At 41.0% G+C, this 18213-nt stretch overlaps 1 protein-coding gene across 1 annotated transcript in view; it reads right to left on the bottom strand.

Moving 5' to 3' along the window:
• The window catches only part of LOC137184764 (nuclear receptor coactivator 3-like), a 67049-nt gene that overhangs the window by 19912 nt on the left and 28924 nt on the right, over positions 1-18213 (bottom strand). The window contains exon 2 of the mRNA XM_067592743.1: positions 5416-5505. The gene's annotated coding sequence lies outside the window, so the exon portion shown is untranslated. The remainder of the gene's footprint in view (positions 1-5415; positions 5506-18213) is intronic.

The following is an 18213-nucleotide window of genomic DNA, read 5'->3' as shown; positions in this document are numbered from 1 at the left end:
AGCTGAAAGAAGCTGAAAAGCTCCTTACAGCTGAGGGGAACTGAGAGTTGTGTGATTATTGTCTGTGGGTTTGTCACTATGAGCAACCCCTTTCACATACAAGTAGTCATGTGATCCATTGTTAAAATATTGATTATTGCCTCATTTCACCTTTAAAGGGAGCTTTAAGGGAGCGTGTATGAAGTGTACCTAGCATGATTAACAGAGCTCAAAGACAACTGAGATGTAAAAACTAGAGAATCAGTCATGACACCACAGCTAAGTGTTAGACAGAAACAAATGTGTTCCCCAAGCCATATGTTCTCTGCACTTGCTTCTGATCGGCTGCATGTTCATTTAAGTCTATAGACTAAATCGTTTTGGTTGAAGATGGCTCGAAGGCATTAATCAGAGCCAGAGGCAATAGTGGGAAGCAGTTAATCAGAGTAGTTACGAGGCAGCAGCTGCTTGGCTTCTTGTGGCTTGGCCAGAGGAACAAACAGGAACAGGACTTAAAGTTTAGCATCCAGCCAACTACTCTACTCCTGACACGTACAGGTGAGTGCAGCCATGCAGGTAAGCAGCTCTGAACTTTCACACTAAGCAGGGTAAAAGTTTGACCTGGTGCTCAACCCTGATCTTGACCCGAGTCATCTGAAGGGGTCGCCGGCTTCACGCTGACAGCTGACCCACGTATTTTCCGGGTCGTTAGACGGGTGTGAAAGGGGGGATCACTCGGGTCAACACCGCTGTGGCGTCACCTGGGGGTCTGCTACAGCACAGCAGCCTGCCAGTGACCCTGGAGCCTGCAGTCCAGTGGGAGCACTGCTCACCAGGATCCACAGATTTTATGGCTTCATGGTGAAACCAGAGTAAACAGTTCAACTCGTGAGCTAGAAAACATGCAGTCCGATCCAAGTAAAGTTCACAAGCTACAGGACAGTCAGGAGACGGAGAGTTGACTAGTAAGAGACCTGACTCTGAAATGTTAGCGGTCAAACTATTCCCTAAACACTTTGTTACATGATAAGATATCTCAAAAACTAAAGGCTAGACTTCAATGAAATGTGCTGTAGATGTTCATGGTGCACAAAGGATGAATCTTAATCTTTCTTGTTGACCTCTTGACCTTTCTGCAAACCAAACAGAAGTAAAGTTCTCCTCTTAGATAGAAGAAATATCAGTATGTACATCTAGAGCTCCTTTTTTAGACATGGATTATGTGACATTGCTGTCATCATTTATCTGATGCAGGTGTCTTTTACATAAATGTTCCTTACGGCTTCATTCAGACATGACAGGAGATTATGAAAATGAAATTAGATAATAAGTAAGTGATACATTTATGACAGTGACCGTTTCTTTCTTACTCTGATGGCATTCAATTCAAACTTCTGTTGGAAGTTTTATGGAAATGTTACTATGAGTAAGTTTGACGTTGTGACTTTTATGTAAAAGTGACTCAGGTGCTGATTCAGACATGAGACTGATATGTAAAACTGCCATCAAATTTACTTGATGAGTCGCATGTCTGCCAGGGGCTCAATGGGCAGATTTCCATGAAATTTTGCAAGCACAGCACATGATCCCCACAGGATGAACCATCTTCATTTTACACATGCAATGAGTTTTTCTCTCTCTGCTAAAATCAACTTTGCACACACATTAGCTTTAATTTCATGTTCCCAGTGTGACTTTAATGGGCCCATAGCTTGTCTTCTGTAACCTTCATGATGAATTTTATGTTTTAGGCTCACTAAAATTGGAAATTTGTTGTTTTTTTTGTACATACAGTATTGTATATACAGTAACCTCTAGGAGTTGTTAGCAGCACTTTAGACTTTCAGTTGTAATAGTCACAAAATGTTTTATTATACTGATTCTAACACATAACATTTAATATTAACTATTCATTCCATCTTTGACAATCAGATTACATTTGATTTCTAATATCTGAACTCTAAATTTGTTGTTCCCATGTTCAAGTTTACCTTTAAAATATCTTCTTCTATTCAATTCAAACTTGGCTTATTTTCTTGAATTTTTTTCCCTCTGTGTGTGTGTGTGTGTGTGTGTTTTGTAGTATTGTAGCACTTCAGTGTGCACAATAAAAGAGATGAGCAGCGCTTCAAGAACACTGGTGAGCTAAACAACAGACTCTAGGGAAGCAGAATTAAAATGGATGAACAGCAGCTGAAAACCGAAAGCAAAAATTCAGTTTGGGAAGAGAACACAGAAGTGGAGAGACGACAGACCTCCCACGACAGAGTGAGTCACAGCAGAAGAGAAAAGAAAAAAAAACAATGCAACAAACAAGAATGTGTCGGAAAGAGTTACTGGGGGCAGACATAGGAAAAAATGAGCAAGAACAAAAACAATGTAGACCTATCTTTAATCTGTGTTGTAGTTAGTCTGTACACAGGCAACTTGATTCCCGTCGAAAAATCATCAGAAACATCTTGGGACTCCCCAGAGTGGATTCAGTCAATTTTAAAACTTCATTAAGGGTAAAATACAAACTCTTACCGCTACAGTGTGTGCAAGAGAGCTTCCAGGTTAACACAGAAAATCTTGCAAAATTAAATGAAAAGAAAAATAAATGGAGGCATTCTTCTGTGTGTTTGAACGAGTATGTTCATTTACCATCTCTCAAATGCTGAGATGGCAGAACTGTGGCATGAGCTGGCATCAAATTTCCTGTGTGTTTGACATGCGTCTGTTTTCATGCTTTTTGGGGGAGGACAAGATCATGAAGGCAGAGTGGTTTGGGCAGGGTGCTGGTTGTAGGCGACAAAAGGGAGTAGAAGATAGGGAGGGAGGGTGGGTGGGAGGGAGGGGGAGAGGGAAGGTGACAGAGTTAGCGGGGCGGGTGTGCTCAGGCTGGGTGATGCAAATAGCCCTGCCGTCGCCTCCCCCGCCTGCCTTCCGCCTGCCTGCCAGCCAGCCGCTCTTTCATAATCTCTGTTGACAAAACAGAGGCACACGGACCTATTCTGGCCATGTAAACTCACACGAGTGACATGGCAAGAGCTGCAGCTGCTTCACTCTGGCTACTCAGAGCTCAGAGCAGCACTTTTGACATGTTGGATCACAGCACTATTATTGAAAGGTTGAGAACATGGGTTGGTATCTCTGGGACTGTCCTCCAGTGGTTCACTTCATACGTTTCTAACAGAAAATTCATTGGTTTTACCTCCTCACGAGCATTGTCTATGTATGGGGTGCCGCAGGGCTCCGATCTAGGGCCAGTTTTATTTTTTCTTTATTTACTCCCTTTGGGCCACATTATCAGAAGATGATACGCAGATGATACTCAAATGTACTTGTCCTGTAAACCATCTGAATCAGTTAAGTTATCTTCCCAGCATAATTGCCTAGCTGCGGTTAAGGATCGGATGGCAGAAAATTTTCTTCAGCTTCATTTCCTCCAAAACGGAAATCCTTATTATAGGCCCTGAGAACACTTATGGTCAAGTTCTGCCTGTTCTTGGCACTCCAGCGCATGTTATACCCACTGCTAAGAACCATGGAGTTATTTTAGATCAGATCCTCACTCTCGAGTCCCATGTTAAAAAGCAAGCTCAGTTATGTTTCTTCTACTTGAGAAATATCTCTAGAATTAGATCTTTTATCACTTTTAATGATCTTCAGAGCATTATTCATGCTTTTCTCACTTCTTGTCTGGATTATTGTAATGCCGTGTTTACATGCCTTGGCCAAAACATGATTGCACAGCTTCATGGTGTCCAAAACACAGCTGCCAGACTTTAAACCAAATCACGAAAGCATGGTCATATCACCCCTATTTAAGCTTCTCTTCACTGGCTGCCTGTCCGTTTTAAAATTGATTTTAAAATTTCAGTCTTGACTTTTAAGGCCCTGCATGGTTTGGCATAGATAGTCTGTCTACTATCATAGACGAGTAAGAAAACCAGCAAATATTCATATTTTAGAAGCTGGAATTAGAAAATCTTTTCAATTTTTGCTTAACAAATTACTTAAATGAATCAATTGTCATAACTGTTGTTGATTCATTTTCTGTTGATTGACTAATCAATTCGTTAACTAATCGTTTCAGCTCTAGTGGATGATTTGCATACAGTACAATACCAATGAGCTTTGCTATTTAGAGGAGGCTGGTACGTCAGTTGCACACTGAAGAGGGCATCGACGAAATATCTGCACTTTCTCCCCTGTGCTTGTATTGGACAATTTTAACAAAATAAAAAGAAAATATCTAATTGATTTGGGTTTGCGAACTCCCTTTTTGTGCTTTCGACTATGACTGGTTGCACACACCACCGCTGCCTCGTGTCTTTTGGTTGAGCACGATGGTTTATAATAATGGTTTTTACTTCGGATGCAAGTCAGATGCATGAACAAGATCCGAGGCAAATTAAAAACCTCTTATCATTACAACTGGGATTAAAACACTGCACCTAGTTGCTGAATTCATCCAAAACTGACTCAAATTCCAAAAGTAAAAATTAAGCAAACTGCTGAATGTATTATCAGGTTTTTACAAAGCGAGATGTCCAGATTCAGCCCACCATAAGTGGTGCACACGACTGGATGTTAAGACTCTATATGTCTCATGTGAGCAGGCTTGTACCCTTGACTTTTTATTAAAGAACCAGATGTTTTCTAAAGCAGTTGCTCAACTTTTGCACTGATGATTCAACCAGGAGAGTTTCATGCCCATCCAAGAAGTGCTCCAACTGCCCGTCACCTAACATTATCTATGCAGAAGGTGAACGGGACTTTCTACTTTTTAACTCTGACGCCGCCTGCCTCTCCTCATCCTCACCCTCCCTAGTTTTCTTCCTGTTCATAACCAGTATCTCCGCTGCCATCAACTGGACTCTCCGTCCTCTCCTATTTTACAGACTCACTCCCCACACAATCATTCCTGCCATTTGTGCAACGGCAGAGCGCCCGCAGTGGCGCGTGTAAGAGGGCACGTGAACGAAAGAGAGTGTGGTTTGGTTAAGTCTGGTTACATTTGTGTGTTTTTGTGTGTGGTGTTGTCACCTGCAGACAGGGGTAAAAGATTAATGCTCTCTTTCAGCCTCTGTGGCAGGTAGAGCACAAAGAATAATTTGATTTCTCCTCCTGTCTCCCTGCTGTCTTCCCACTCTTCATTTTCTCATCTGCCTGAAAATCATCCTCTTTGTTTCCCTCTTGTTACCGCCACCACCTTCACTCTTTCTCCAAAACTATTCCATCTGCCATCTAGTTAGAAATGGTGACAAAATCCAAAAACCTCAAACACAAAACACCTCCATAAAACATTTGCTTCAGAAAACACTGTTCGCTGCGTTCAGGTCAGGAGGATGTTGCAAGAATGTGGCAACAACAAGAAACTGTCTCTGGCAAACCGCTCAACCTAAACCCAGCAGGCCGTTACCATGCCAACCATATGGGATGTTAGCCCACCTTGTGACGGCACCGAGATGATGGACGATCAGATCGCCCCCCCACCCCTCACTCTGGGGGTTTGGTCCTATGTGGGCTGGTCAATCGAGTCTGGAGAAAAAACACACACATAAAAAAAAAAAAGTTTAACAATCCTGCTCTACAGTGCATGTTCATTATGATGATATTAATGAACAACAAGCAGCTTTATTAATCAGCGGCCTGAAGACACATGCACATGCTGCATTAACGGCTTAATGAGCAGTAGGAACTGTGCTGTGCCTCGCTATGTGCTTTTGTCTTCATTATGGGTACAGAGCAAACACATCGTGGCTCCTGTGCATTTGCATTAACACACAGACTGCTCCCACAGCCAGACCAACCCCTTGAACACACACACACACACACACACACACACACACACACACACACAAACACACACCTACACACACAGATATGAAAAGGGATGTTGAGACACAAGTTTTACAGGAAGCCAAATGATCGAAACCTGAAAGTGACGACAGCATGTGATCTACAATTCAGCCAATTGCTTTAACTATAAAAGGTAAAAGAAAGTGCTTCCATGTCCTTCCACTAATGTGCGCTCCGGATCCATACGATTGGATTTAAACGTCAAGCCTTTATTGGCAAATATCGCCCGTGCTTTATGGACTGGGAGCAAGAGTACAAAAACAGACTATTAGGCTAAATCACTGCTCTAATCCCAAAAGCACATAATAGGCTAATTTGTGTCCATTTAGATCCTGATAAGAAACAATATGCAAGTGTGTGTGTGTGTGTGTGTGTGTTTTGGCCACACTGAGTTGTTGTAGTAGCTCAAGTGTTCTGTCTGAACAATCATAAGAGAGTATCCCGTGGGGGTAAAGAGTGCGTAACCATGGAGAATGCTGGGCGTTTCCATGACACCCTGTCATCAGTGAAGCACGCCACCAGGATGTCTCATGTTCATCTGTCACTGTGCCTCAATGTGTGTGTGTGTGTGTGTGTGTGTGTGTGTGTGTGTGTGTGTCTGTGTGTGTGTGTGAGTGAGAGAGAGAGAGAGAGAGAGAGAGAGCTAGGGAGAGGGAGAGAGATAGAGAGAGAGAGAGAGAGAGAGAGAGAGAGACGCTTACTTTCGTTTTTATTAAGAGGATGTGTGAGTGTCTCGTGTCAGGGCGCATGTTTACAACCAAGAAGTTCAGGACATACCCACATGAGTGTGTGAGTGTGTGACTGACCTCACGCCTAGCACATCCATGTTGTGTATGTTTACGTGTGTGTGTTAGCATGTGCCTGTATGTGTGCCATTCACCGTCAGCGGACTGACCGCTGGCTGCACTCATGATTGGGAGCAGATGGGGACTGTCGGTGTGTGTGTGTTAGAGTGCGTTTGTGTGTGTTAGGAGGAAGGAGGAGGAGGAGGGTGCTCTAGTTTAGGTGATGTATGGACTCTCACACACCAACAAAGACCCTCCTTCAACCGATGTGTTTCCTATTAATTGAAAGGGGAGAAAAATAGAGAGCCAAAGAGCGACTGCTTAAGCAGGAAGAATTTATAGCTCAGCTGTGACAAAGAGTAACCGATTCCATTTTTTGGAGAAGTTTGGACAAAAAAAAAAATGAAAAAGTGCTATGCGCCATGCACGAGCAGGGACAAGAGAGCCTTCAGTGTGATCATTAAGGCTCTTTACACTCACTCTGACACAGCCATGAAAACCAGACTGAATAAAAACGGTAGTTAACGGCATGTGGCGCTGCTCATACAGTCATAAAGCCTTGAATATAAAAGCCGTGTGAATGAGCTGCAAACATGCAGAGGTTGAGTCGGCGGAGAAATGTTAAGCTTGTGGTTGCCGAGGCCTTTTTACAGTCAGCTCTCCTCTTCTCATCACCTGTCTGTTTATCTCCTCATGCTACTCAATTACTTGTCACCACAGAGCTAAACAAGCCTTCAGCGTTTGCTGTATGAATGTTTGTGTGCTTGTGTCGAACAACACAATAAATATCTTACAGAACAGTATCTTCCGCTTGTAAAAGCAACAGTTTTAAAAGATGCAATAAAGATGCAGCCAGAGTTCACAGTTTACTGTGGATGCTCATACAGAAGCTATTAACATCATGAACTTGAACTGAGCAGTATATCATCAACAGTAGAAAAGGAGCTGATACAAACAGCAGAGATCATATCTCAGCGACAATTCTGCATTTCAAAACCTCGCAAGCACACAAGTCTGTTGAGAGAAGCTGATTTAACTTGGCGGTTAGTTTGTTGTGACTTTTCAGATTTCTTCCTCTTTCCATGTTACATGATATTGCAGAATTCACGTCTGATGAATCAATGTTTACTGAGACTCTTTGTCGCCTTGTATTGCCTTGAAACTCACTTAAAATCAGACCTCTGTTCAAAAGACACATACTGTTAACTGTATTTAACTTAATATGTCGTTGCATCAGACTCAAGCAATGAAAAATCATGCCTTGTGACAGGGGAAAAGTGTCAAAAATCATGGTAATACGTGCCCAACAAAAGAAAAACTGCATTATCAGAGTCCGTAAGTAAACCCTCAACCCTGACTGAAAGTTACTTGAGGGAATATTTGCTTAACAAGACTACAAAATAATCTCCAGATTATTATCTCTCTCACTAATGATTCTTCTATTGTATTACAATTTCTGGGTAGCTGAGCCCATGAACTGAAAAAAATAACAAAGACAAACCTGTGTGCTCCAGTTTCCCTCTGGGCTCAACCAGCAACCACCCATAGATGGTGATCTACATGGACTTATCCATACAGTAGCGCTGTAGGATTACTGCCTCTTCCTTGAGCTATCGTATTGTCTTGTAAAGTGTTTTCTGTCACTTTATCTTGACCGAGCCGTATGCGGAGCAGAAACAGAATATGAAGGAATGAGCGCTTTCTCAGCCGGTGTGTCAGTAATAACTGTAAAGCTGCACGCAGCCAACAAACAGCCGTGATAAGATAAAGATGGTAAAACTGTTCACATGTCCTCATCTGTTACCTTTGACTGAACCGGGAAGAAAAGTTGGAGCCACATGTGGACTTTACTGTGTGAATGTTATTGTGTGTGTGAGAGAGAGAGACTACATTTCCTCTTGGTAACAAAGTCCATTTCCATCTGGACTTGCATTAGACTCAGTGAATGATGTTTCTGAAGCAGAGGATCTGAGGCAGTAAACTCAGCAAATTCACTATAACTATAGATGTGTTTGTTAATTTGTCCACTGCAGATAAAGGAGCTTTAGATAGACGTCTTCAGTGGTCTAAAAATTTGGATCTGGTCTAAAATAGACCTGTGAAAAACCTACCCAAACCCAATGGGCATAAATAAATTTTTAAAACCAAAAAGATCTGAAAAGGGCCTCAGATCAGAGCTGATAACGAGTCTGATCGGAACCATTCATCATTAGACATACTGACCCTCAAACCCAATCCCAACTCAGATTTCAAGTCAGGTTTCCATTAAGAAGAACCAAGCGGACTTGACTGGTGAAGACCTTTAGTTTGTTAGTCATGGCCTGAAATCTTTTACAAGACATTGCTGTTGACCAGTTGCAGGTACCAGATTTAACCAGCTTACACTTACTGCTGCAACAAAACCTAAACACAGCTCCTCTTTTCAGTTGCAAACCTGCCATTAGGCCTGCACACCTAGGGTGGGGGTTCAGCAGCATTTTATTGAATCTGCATCCAGTAGGCTATCAAATCCTCTTATCAAATCCGAATCCTTTTGAATCCGTTATCAAACCCGATTAGATTCAGTTTGCAACATTTGCAAGTGACTAAAGTTTTCAATAACTAAAACTCAAAGATTCACTTAAGATCTGTAATCACCTTTTGTTGACTGAGAAGGCAGAAACGGTGCCGGTTTTACTGGCAGCCTAATTAATGTTTACAGCCTGTAGCTATAATCTGAGAATGAGATGAGCAACACAAGATATGAAATGTTGAAATGGCGATTAAATGGATCTGACACACTGAAATAACAGGTGTAGCCTTTTTCACTGTGCATACCTCATTTTTCAGGAGCCACTAGATCCAAATACAGCTTCAGTTATCAATATGATATTATATGAGGTGGGTTATGCACATTAACCCACCTCTGTGAATAGACTACCTTATTATCCATACAGTATTGATTATAGCATTCTTTGCCTTGCTGTGCACATATAGTAAATAACAATATGATCTCTATATAGATATTGTTCAGCTCTTGCCTGTATATAACAGCTATATGTTTACAGTATAAACTAGTATATTCATATATTCTGGATTTTTTTAATGATGGAGAAGGAGTAGATGTCATTTTAAGTCTTGAACACACACCTAGAAAAACACCGATGTCCAGCCAGAAGGATCTGTGCCTTTAAGAAACATCTTCAGGCAACAGAGAGATACAAATAAAATTCAGGCAGATCCACTGGTTGTTTCCTCGCAAGCTATATTCTTTTCTCTCTCCTCACCTCCCTCTTCTTACTGTTGCTCTCTTTTTTATGACAGAACTTTTCTCTCAATGTGTCCGTCTTCTTTAATGACTGTGAAAAAGGGAAATTGTGCGCGCTAGCCAGCATACATAACGGCACAGTGAAAAATGCATAAAAGTACATTGTGTGTAAGTCTGTGTGTACTCTGGGTGACTCTGCTTTAGTTTTTTTGCTTCGCCCCGTCCCCTCAAACAAATCCAGCACTCACACTGGAGCAAAATAGGAGCCAAGCCACATCTTGGCACCTTGCCTTCCCTTAAACAAATCAGACCACAGAGGCTAATAAAAAACTCAGAGTCCAAAGCTCGCTTCCACAGACGAGGGGGTACCAAAGAGGGGAGCCATTCTCAGCTACCCCGCTCTGTCTAAAATGAACTCGTACGAGACAGAGTGCTGCTTTTCAGCTCAGACAAAAAGTGCCAGTCTCTCCACTGTCCTCATCATCCAAAACCCCTTTTCTTTGCAGTTAAATAGTGCTTTGATGTTATATTGTTCTTAACTAGCCTCACTAAAAAAAACACTTACTGAAAACAAATTGCTTCTTAGTTCAGTGACAAAGTAAGAGTGAACTTTCCATCTTTAGACCAATTACTGCTATCATAGTGCACAGCCTGCTGCTTCAAACTTCACACTTCAGAGAGGGATAAGAGGGGGTGGAGGAAGATGAGGAAAAGCACAGGGAAAGTGTCTCGCTCAGGGCAGAAATAGGCCAGGCAGGTCTAAAACTAAAACTCACCCAGCCATCCAGGGTGTGTCGGCTGTAGGCTGCCATCAAACATGCATTTACATATTCAAAAAAGGAAACAGGCGTTTGCATGAGTCATCCTTCCCAAGAAGGTAGAGGAAACCAAACTCACAGCACACTGCACCATGCTACATTGTAATGCACAACAATGAATGTGTAGTCACACAAACAGCTAACTAAACTCACCAGGCAGACAAGCTATTGAAAAGAAGCAACCATAAAAAGAATGAAAGAAAAAGTATTACATCAGGTTTTTGTAATAATAGCTTGAGGCCACTTTAAAATGACTTTATGGAGCAACATCTGTTTTGAGTACAGTCTGACACTCAATTTAATAAAACAGGCAATTTTCTTCTCTTAGAATTCAATGAGTATAAATACTGTAAGACCGTAAGTTTGAAGAGTAAACAATGAGGATAACTGCACACACGCTCGGCTAGCTCTACACATTACTTTATTTTTGTTATATTCTTATTTCTCCCAATTAACTTAGTTATCTATAATTGAAAAGTGTCAGCCGAGCTACCTCACTGGAGTTATCTATGGTTTTGTGAGCCTATAAAGCTCCTTTATCTTTGTTACATGATCTAATATGGGGAAAATATAGAGACAATACAGATATATAGAGCCAAATTACAATTTAGACATTAACACTGGCCATTCATTGTCGTAGCTGTCCTTATTCATTACAGCAGTGGAGTGAAGTAGAGGTTAAAAAAGACTTATGAACAAGATCTGAAGTTTTTTGTGTCTTTCTGTTTTTGATTTACATTGGGGTTTTTTTTTCGATTTTTTGTTTTTATTATTTCTTAAACAAAATACAAAATAATACTTATCACAAAATATACATACAAACCCCCTACCCTAAACCCCACAACTCGTCATCACCACATACACAACTGGCCTTGGTTGTCAACATAAATACGCTCCATCATATGCATTGGACACAGACATTTCGAACAAGACAAACAAAACTTTAGAACAAGACAAAACTAAACAAACCATCAGAAAACAAGGAAATATGAAACAAGTACATATTTTTTTCCATGCATAGATTATAGTGGTGTAACAGAACATAGTTGATCCGTGATCCGTATGGACAGACAGTGTGTTGATAACAGGGATTTTGAAGAGCAATGACCAAACCAGCATCTAACGGGTCTGAAGTGACATCTGCAAGTATGTTTACATGCTGTTTAATGTGCTGCAGCTGAGCAGCTAATTAGCTATCTAGCAGCTAACTGATGATAGCAGTGCACTTTTCCCAAGTGAATGTTTGTTTGGTGGCTCATTCAACAAGCTAAGCTGCAGGACAAGATGTGTGTCTATGTTTTTATGTTTTCATCAAGTTTTGATGGAGTGGACACAGGCTGTTTTTTCAGTCACTACCATGTTTAAAGGAAGAAGGTATCATGCCTCAACAATTAACAATTGAGTATTGAATATTTTAAATATTTTTAGATTATATATATAAACATTGGACACCTTGAATGTTGTTTTCTTTTGAGGCCATGGGCAAAAGTTCCTTGCTTCAAGTGTTTTACAGAATAAATGGAAAGCAAAGTTACCATCCCACCTTTTCATATAAGATGCAATGGTGAGTGAAAAATGTATCACCCGTGATGAAGCGCAGCGCACTGTGATACACTTTAAGGTGGAGGGAGAAGCATGCATATATACAATATGACCATAATCAAGTGCAGACAGAATTGTAGATTGCACAATGGTCTTTCAACTAGCAGAAGAGAAACATGATTTGTTTCTCTACAAAAATCAAATTTTGACCTTCAGTTTGCTTGATAGGTGTTCCTTATGAATCTAAAAAAGTGAATCTGGTATCCAGCCAGAGTCCCAAGTATTTATAACATTCAACAGTTTCATTTGCAGAACCCTGAAGGGTTTGGATATGGGCAGTAGGCTGGATACTCTTGGGTGACCCAGAGCAAAGCATACATTTAGTTTTGTCATAATTTAAAACAAGCTTATGTTTGATGAGAGAGATCTGATATACCAAAAGCAGTAGATTTGCAATGGCCAGATTAAGAGAAGAGCCAGTGGCATATAAAATAGTGTCATCTGCATAAAAATGTACATTACAATTTGGGGTTGCAGAGATGATATTGTTTACATGATGAATAAAAGGGGACCAAGAATGGGCCCTTGTGGTGCACCTATACTAATGTTAAGGGGACTTGACTTGGAACCATTAGAAACTACTGCCTATCTCTCTATCTGAGGGATAGTTGTAAAACTCTTTAATGGATTGTTCAATCTACTCCAATCGAGCATAGTTTATCCAATAAAATACCATGATCGACTGAGTTAAATGCTTTAGATAGGTCTATGAAAAGTGCAGCACAGTGTTGATGATTGTCCAAGGCTTCAATAATATTGCTAAGTACACATAATACAGCTATTGTTGTGCTATAACTTGATCTAAATCCTGTTGATTTGGCTGTAACATGTTTTTTTTACTCAAGAAATAGTCTTTATTTGAGAAATTGACTCTAGAAATGGCCTTAGTGGAGAATTTACTAGGGACTCCAGGGTTTTTGCTAAGCAGGACATTTTTGAGAACGGACGGTTATTATTATGTATTACTATCATTACTGTTTACTATCAATACTATTATTACTATTATTATATATTTAATCACTAGGATCACCACCTTTATGTAATGTGATAACCTGTGCAGATTTCCAGATTTTGGGAGTTGTCCCTGATGCCAGTAAGAAATGTGAGCTAAAAGTGCTGCAATTAAACCAGGACTGGGGCTAAGGAAGAAAAGATCTAAATTATCTTCACCCTTAGATTTGTTAGGGTTTTAACTGACCAATTTACTGTACACCTCACCTCAGCTTACTGATATAAAACAGTGGAGAATATTTGGTTAAGAACATGCAGATGGGGAGCCAGCACTTACGGTAGTAGTACTGAACTGTTTGTTAAACATATTGCCAGATGAAATGAAATGATGATTAAAAACCTCACACATATTTATTTTTTTGTTGTGATTTGATTTTCAAAGCAGATTTTAGGGGAGAGTGAGACAGAGGAATTATTTTTCAAGGATTTGATAATTTTCCAAAATTCACTTGCATTTCCAGAGGTACCGAATTTGCAAGTGAGGACAAATAGAAGTCAGATTTGGCTTTTATAATAAGTCTGAGACAGTTATTCCATTGGTGGCTGAAATTCTTCCAGTCAGTCGGATGATTGGTAGTTTTGGCTGTCTTCCAAGCAGCATCTCTGTCAATAAGAGCTTTGGAAATGTTTGTGGAGAACCAGGGATTAGAATGGTGCTTTACTCTTTAAAATCTTTTATAGGGAGCATTAAGTGTGTTGTTAAAAAATTGTGTTAAAATGATTAGAAACGAGGTCGGAGTCACAAATAATTTTTTTTTTTTCAAGGTCAGAGTGATACAAATTCTCTAAAAATTTTGGCTCATTAAAATGCTTTTCTTTATTATGCAAGCGTTAATATTTATTATAATGTTAGTCCCGAGGTTTCGGGTGTTTCTAACACATGCAACTGGGCAGTGGTTGCTGATATCTTGAGCAAAAACTGCACTAGTGGGGTACTTAAGTGGATTGTTTGTTAATTTAAGATCTATCATGGTTGATTTGAAAGGATTTGATGTGTTTGGTCATGTAGGACCAGAAATTAACTAGATTAAGCTCTAAGCAAAGTTCTTGTAGTCTGGAAGAGTTTATTGAGAGCCAATCTACATTCAAATCACATAAAATAACTAGCTCAAAATTAACATGGGATGATATTAATTTGGCAATTTCTTCCAGGGCCTCACAATTTTAAAATCATGCAGAGACATATTTTCAGTAGGGGTGGTTGTGCAAGGGATGTATGAAATCACAGAAAGCTAAGTATTGACCTTTACAAGTTTATTCAAAATGAACCATTTGGTCTACAATTCAAGCAAGATAAGCGAGCACAGCCTGTTGATGACAGTAATTGTATTTGCATTTATGTACTGATCATATAAATTAAAATATTGAGAATCTCTGAAATCATTAAAATCTGTAATAGGCAAACAACTAGGCCTACTAATTGGTATGGTATTACTATTTTCCTCAATCGAAGAAACATTGTTGCATGAGACAGAGTGTCCATACTTGTAGAGGGCCTCAGAGGACAAGGTGGCTCTGGGCAGAGAGGAAATTACCACATTAGAGTCTAAAGCAGCACAGGTGTTTTCACTGGTCAGTCATACATGTGGAGAAGCTGAGAATGCATGGAGAATGTTTGCCATTAACATTTGCGAGCAGTGGTTTGGATGCAGTCCATGCACTGCAAAAAACATGCAAAGTTTCCAGAAAAGATTAAAATTATCTATAAAAGAGAGTCCAACTGAGGGCGATTGTGACTGGAGCCATGTATGCACATTCAGGAGTCTGGAGAAACAACTAATACCACAGCCAAGCGTTGAGATTGGACCGGAGATGTAAAAACTTTTACGGTGATTTTTGACCAAGTTAAAAAGAAGAGTAAAGTCATTTGTACTGATATGTATCATACGAATGACTTTAAGCTAGATTGCTGACGATTGCTCCAGGAAAACAGCAGGTTTTTGCCGACTTTGCATGGAAATTCCTTATTATGGAATCCCTGATTATCAACATCAGAGTTGGAGATGGAGAAACTGGAGTGGCAGCACATGGAGGTGAGGCGGCCCACAGAGCCATCTGCATATTTCTCTGAGGAGGAGCGGTGGTGAAGTCCTGTCTGGAGAAATGCTGCCCTTGGACTCTGTTACTGGATGTGTGTGGCAACTTGCTCTGCGTGTGGGGAATAGAGCAACTATCTGGGGGCAGCATGGACAGGCCGCACTGAGTCGGAAGATGCATGGGGTCTGGAGCCACAACACCACTGGCCTGCTACCTGGTTTGTAGCAGCCTGGTGAGTCACCGCTGGCTGCTCTCCCCGACTGTGCGAGGGAGCTGTATCACCGGAGCTGGACCCGGCACTATGCTTGGCGTGCATTGTACCAGCTTGCAGCTCAATGCAGTGAAGAGTAGGCCGTGGAGCTGCATCCCTCCCCTGATGGATGGCCAAGAGCAGTTCGCCAACAGGTGAGGAAGCGACAGAGAGAGGCCCACTGGTTGCCAATGTGCAGCCGACAAGGGTTGCTTGGATGCAGGGGACCGAAAGGCCAATGGGGGGAATTCCTGCTAGGTTGTTGAGTAAGGAGGAGCGGCGAGACCACTTGCCATCCCTGCCAATGACAGACCAGCCTTCAACTGGTGGTGATGGAGCAGGACCATGGCATAGTGGTGTTGTTATACGGTATTGTTACTGATTTTGTTAATGCTGCCACTCTTGCCATCACGGCAGCCCATTCTTGGACTGAAGGTACCCCCTCAGTCTCACTAATATGTCTGCCTATCATGATACTAGTTTGGACCCAGCTTCTAATGTGTTAGTCTCCTCCCATTAAGACCGATCCATCACCTAAAACAAATAATCTGGGGCTGAACGGAATTTGGGTCTCTAAAATCTCACAGAGATTATCATATATCCTGGCCCACAATTCTTGAACTTTGTCATAGGACCATCAAACATTCAAACATGCATTGGGTGACCTTCCTCAGATTTGCATCGCCAGCAGTTTGGCGTGTCTCTTAACCTAAGTCTAAACAATCTGGAGGGAGTCCAGTAGAAGTGATGCATAATTTGAAATTGAATGAGGCGCATCCTCGCATCCCTTGACATTGGTTTAATGTCAAATCCTATCCCACTCCTCATAATCCAATGTCAGGTTCAGATCCCTTTCCCATGTCGTCATGAGAGCTGATAAGGCCCCATTACCCAGGCTCTGAATCATCATGGAATTATACACGGACGCCTCATGACCTTTCCCATAGCTCATTAATACTTTATCTAATAACTCTGCAGCTTTGGGAGCTGGTGTACTAGATCCAAAGATCCCCAATAGCAAGTGGCAAAGTTGCGTAAGAAATGAAACCTAGGAATTCCAAATTGTTGTACAAAGTCCTCAAAAGATTTCAATATACCAATGTCATATAGATCCCTGTGTAACAATGCCTTTTTTCAGTCAATCCTTCAAAGAAAAAGGGGATTTACCAATACATAACTTTGGATCCAGCCAAATACTCAGAGAGATATTTAGACATTGATTCAAATGAAAGCATCCTTAGTCCACATTAATTTTAGGTGAGCAACTATTGGATGTGCTTTTGCTTCTCTAGCCAGTTTGATAGACAGACTTAGCAAAGGTGACAATGTGGCAAGAACAGATTGCTCAGTACAATACCAGGGAGGGGCCCTCTCAGGAGAGAGTGACCAGTGGACTGAGTGTCTTAGATTAAAAGCACAGTAGTAAAACAACATCTTGGGTGGTGCCAAACTTCCACTATCAACTGGTCTTTGTAGTTAACTGAGATGTAATTGCTGCTTGCCAGCCATATACAGATTAAGAGTCGCCGATCTATTAAGATCACAAGAGATTTTATATAATAATGGATGAAAATTAACTTTAACCAGGTCTCTCAACTGAGGGGGGAATAGGATGCCTAGGTATCTGATGCCTTGCTTGGGCCACTGAAATGCACCTCTTGCACCTAACTGAAATGCACCTCACTGAAATGACCTCTTACAGCAAGGCTGTAAGAGGGCAATAAGTGGTTGAAGGGGGCGTTTCTGACTTGGACCAATTCATCCTATAAACTGAAAATTTTGACAAAGAATTAATGATCCTGGGGAGACAACATACTGATCTACCAGGATTGCACACAAATAATAATATATCATCTGCATAAAGCATAAGTTTATGCACTCTACAGCTAAACAAAAACAGCAAAGGAGAGAAGGGTGAGCCCCGCCTTGTTCCCTTCCCAAGTGCAAAATAGTCAGAAATGAGCCCATTGGTCAGCACTGCAGCCTCTGGGTGCTTAAGTAGTAACTGAAACCACTTTATAAAAAGGTGCTGCTAAACCCATACTATTTCATAATTTTGAATAAATAGCCCAATTCAACCATATCAAATGCCTTTTCAGCATCCAGAGAAATAGCTGCTACTGGGGACTGAACCTCAGCTACCGACCACATGATTTTAATGAAACGGCTTATATTATCTGAGGGGCCATGGCTGCAAATATACCCCACCTGGTCAGTATAGATTAGAGATGTAATTACCCTTTTTAACCTGTTTGCTAAGATTTTGGAAATTATTTCAACATCAATCTGAATTACAGAAATTGGTTGGTAATTCCTACAATTACAAGGGTCTTTACCCTTTTTAGGAAAGACTAATCAGTGCCTGCCTCAGAGTTAGTGACAGTGCACCCCTCTATAATGCCTCTGTATACACAGAGACGGAGCTAGCTCTGATGCAAAGCTCTTGAAAAACTCTGCAGTGAAGCCATCAGGCCCCGGCACCTTACCTGCAGGCACCTCTATAAGTTCCTCCATAGTCAAGTCTGAGTCAATAAATTCTCTTTGCTCTTCTGTCAATTTAGGTAACCCTGGTGGCTCTAAAAAGTATGAATTTCCTCATCAGTAGAGATAGACGTGAAGCCATGAAGATCAATGTAA

The sequence above is a fragment of the Thunnus thynnus genome, chromosome 6, assembly GCF_963924715.1.
Source record: "Thunnus thynnus chromosome 6, fThuThy2.1, whole genome shotgun sequence".
Classification (NCBI taxonomy): domain Eukaryota; kingdom Metazoa; phylum Chordata; class Actinopteri; order Scombriformes; family Scombridae; genus Thunnus; species Thunnus thynnus.
The sequence above is the reverse complement of the archived record's forward strand: the minus strand, read 5'-3'. Positions and strand labels throughout refer to the sequence as shown.